Raw genomic sequence first — 3,548 nt, 5'->3', positions numbered from 1 at the left:
TTGTTTCTTTGTATTTCCGCTGCACATCCTTGAAGAAACGAGCAACGCCAACAACGAACACGCGAAGAGCTATTCCCCCCCCCCCCCCCCCCCTCTAGCTACTTTTCGATCCTAACAAGGGATTAATTTATAAAATTTTCTTAGAATTTTAAATGAACTTGTACGACACATTTAGAAGGGATAGAGATATGAAACTTGATGAAGCATATGACACACAATTAAATTAGGAGTTGATTGATTTGGTTAGCCTAAGTAAGAATCAAGTAACCTAGGTATAAAATCCCTAAGTTCACCGATCTCTCCTCACTGTTCCCCAAAATGTCGATTTCTTCTCCCTGTTCAGCTTCGCTGACTTCGACGGAGCTTCTCACTAAGCCCCGAGTTCCGACCAAGCATCTTCCCGCGTCGACGAGCCCGCAGAGGACACTGCGATCGTACGCAGAGACCTTCAAATACCTCCCTACCGGCACAACACCACTGGGGCGAGGGATTCCTACGATGACAAGAAGAAGAGAAAGGCAAGTACTCTCTATTATGTGGGTATGAGATCAGTGAGGTAAGGATTAGGTGCTAGGAGTTGTTGGCAAGCTTGCTTATGCTGATTGTCTACTTGGATGAGCTACGATTTAAGGTTTCTGTGATGCTCATGCTGTTGGTGCTTGTTCTTGCTTTATCGCATGTTTTTCTTTCTGATTCCCACAATGGGTGTGGGTGTTTACGTTTGAATCAAGTTTTCTTGCTTGGGTTCTTTGCGATGGTTCTAGTGTTGGTAGAGTCGGTGGTTGACTTCAGTGTTACCTTGATTGCTCTTGTTGGGTTGAGATCCCGGAAAGATTCTTTGGAAATTTAGGCATGGTATGGTTCCGAACCGATTACCATTGATGTGTTGTTTTCTTTTGCGATTTATTTCGGGTTCCGGCAACGGATTTCAGTATTGGAGTTTGATTGCAAAGTTACTCTGTTCTTTTTGTTGAATCGAGTTTCTGAACCGATTTCGTGGAGATGTAGGTGTGATGTTTGCTTCGTTCTACAGTTCTCAAAGGTTTTGGGTGGTATGGGTAATTTAAGGTATCGATCGGTGATGTTTTTTTTCTTCATGCTTCCAAATTTGTGGACAGTATGTTATGGAATAAGACTTGGGACGATTTTGGTTCTTCCTTTTAATTCAGATTTCTCATCCGATTAGGAGTTTATAGTGGATTTCGATGATGTCCTTCTTCCTTATGAGGCTCTGTGTTTCCTTGTCAGTTCTAGGATTTTAGCTTGATTTCAAGAACATTCATTTTCTCCATGATGCTTTAGGACCGTAGAATGGAATTTTATGATTTAGATTGGATTCCAACATTCCCTTGCGATTCCTTCTATGGTGTAGGTAATGTCAGCTTGTGAGGTTTCAATTTGATTTTGTTGTTGATTTGTTTTCTTTTATGTTGGTTGAGTTTGCTGATATAGATTTGAAAAGTAGATTGGAAAGTTGTTGATTGATATTGGATGGTAAGCTAGTTCATGCTACTGTTAATGGAATATTTTGGCAGAATTTGGTATAATGGAAATGAGTGTTGTTTGTGTAATTGTTCCTTTTTTGGTTATGTTTTATGTGTATAATTGGATGGATATGGGCACATGTGGTGGTAGTATGGGATGAGTGCCTCAAGATGAGCTCCGGGGAGGACTCTTCTAAACTTGATTGATAGTGTAATTTATGTTAACTTCGGCTATATGACTACATGTTCTCCTAGGAGGTACCTCTAGGGTCATGATTATGAACTGAATGACTGGCTCAAATGGTGGTTACCATATGTGTAACATATTGATCTTTACTAGTGGTATAGATTTATTTTTCTGCTTCAAGTGTTTTTTTCTATATCGTATCTAAGTTTGTATTCTGTATTCTAGTTACTGATTCTTCTTCTCACGGATGTCATATTTTCATATTAAGATGTTCTTGTTGGGTCTATAGACTCATGATATCTATGATGCAGGTGAGAGAGGCATTCCCCAGGGTACTATAGAGGACATGCACATGGAGTAGACGAGGAGGCGGGATAACACCTCGACACACTGTCCGAGAAATTTAGGAGTATTGTGATGACTCTTGTTTTCTGTGGAGTCTGTTCTTTACTTGTATGAGGAGTAGTGTTGGACTCTTTGAATCGTGAAGCTATGATTTGTGTTGGTTATGATGGTTCATGATTGATTAGATTTTCTAATATGGTTCCTTAACGACGATGTATGGGAGTTTTAATATTTGATTGGAAGTTGGTCTTCAAGTTAACTGATAATGGTTGCAAACTTTTATTATGGGTCCTTGGTATGGATGGTAAGTTAAGGGTCTTTTCAGTTGGTATCAGAGCAGGTACTCCTAAAGGGCAGTATGCGCATGTCATTTCGTCAAGAACTCGGCTACTTCCACCTTCAAGTTTGTAAGATTTATTTTATTATAGTCCTGAATTCAATTTGGTAACTTGTCTAAGATACGAATAGTATATAAATATGCAAGTGTGGAGTAATACTGAGTGTATGTTGGGATGTATAGGTTATGGCTACCAGAAGGAACAATGGTGAAATTGGTGGCCAGAATAGTCAGTTCTTAGCAGGGCTTACCGTGCTCTTACATGAGTAGAACAGCATTCATGGAGGGCAAATCTAGCAATTGTTGAGAGCTAGAGAAGATGGAAATGCTAGTTGTCCCACAACCAGCGTGAACCCAGTTTACAGACAATTCATGGAGCTTGGGCCGACAGAGTTTAAGGGCACCACAAATCCGATCGTTATGGAAGGATGGATCTGATCACTAGAAACGATCTATGGCTTCATGAAACTCACGGACGTTGACAAGGTTAGGTGTGCCATATTCATGTTACGAGACGATGCTCAGATATGGTGGGAGGGTGCACGCTCTGCGATAGATCTGACTACCTTAACCTAGGTGGGCTTCAAAGAAGTATTCTATGGAAAGTACTTCACCATCGATAGTAGAACTCGACTGGCAAGAGAATTCCTAGAGCTTCAGCAAGGAGACATGATGGTGGCCGAGTATGTCAAGAAATTTGAGAGGGGATGATATTTTGCACCCATGTTCGTAGGACAACCGGCAGAGGAGCTTAAGCACTTTATCGAGGGGCTAAGAGCTACAATTCCGCATGATGTCAGGTTGAATCAGGTCACCACCTTCAGAGAGACAGTGGACCAGGCTCTGATGTCAAAAAGGGATTGGAATGATATGATCAAGAAAACGCAGAACAAGAGAGCAGATTACCAAGGAAGAGAACAGCAAGGGGCGAGTAAGAAGAAGCCTTTGTCTGCTCAATTTCAAGGCAAGCAACAGCAGAAGCAAACACAACCACGGCAGCAGCACTAGAGATCTCGATCAATTGATGGCATTATTTCCAAAGTCGATGACAGAGTCCAGTGCCCCAAGTGTGAGAAGGTTCATGCAGGTCAGTGTCTGGTGGATAGAAATATTTGCTACATGTGCAAGAAATCAGGGCATTTTGCTAGAGACTGCCCCCAGCTCAAAGAGCCAACCAAGGGAAGGGTGTTTTCTA

The 3,548-nt window shown here is 41.5% G+C and overlaps 1 long non-coding RNA gene across 1 annotated transcript; it reads left to right on the top strand.

Moving 5' to 3' along the window:
- The first annotated feature begins 256 nt into the window (after positions 1 to 256).
- Positions 257 to 2,301, top strand: LOC122008679. Its single transcript, XR_006119345.1, has 2 exons — positions 257 to 556; positions 1,983 to 2,301. It is a non-coding gene; the product is annotated as an uncharacterized LOC122008679 (long non-coding RNA).
- Positions 2,302 to 3,548: the final 1,247 nt, after the last annotated feature.

The sequence above is a fragment of the Zingiber officinale genome, chromosome 8A (assembly GCF_018446385.1).
Source record: "Zingiber officinale cultivar Zhangliang chromosome 8A, Zo_v1.1, whole genome shotgun sequence".
NCBI lineage: Eukaryota > Viridiplantae > Streptophyta > Magnoliopsida > Zingiberales > Zingiberaceae > Zingiber > Zingiber officinale.
The sequence above is the reverse complement of the archived record's forward strand: the minus strand, read 5'-3'. Positions and strand labels throughout refer to the sequence as shown.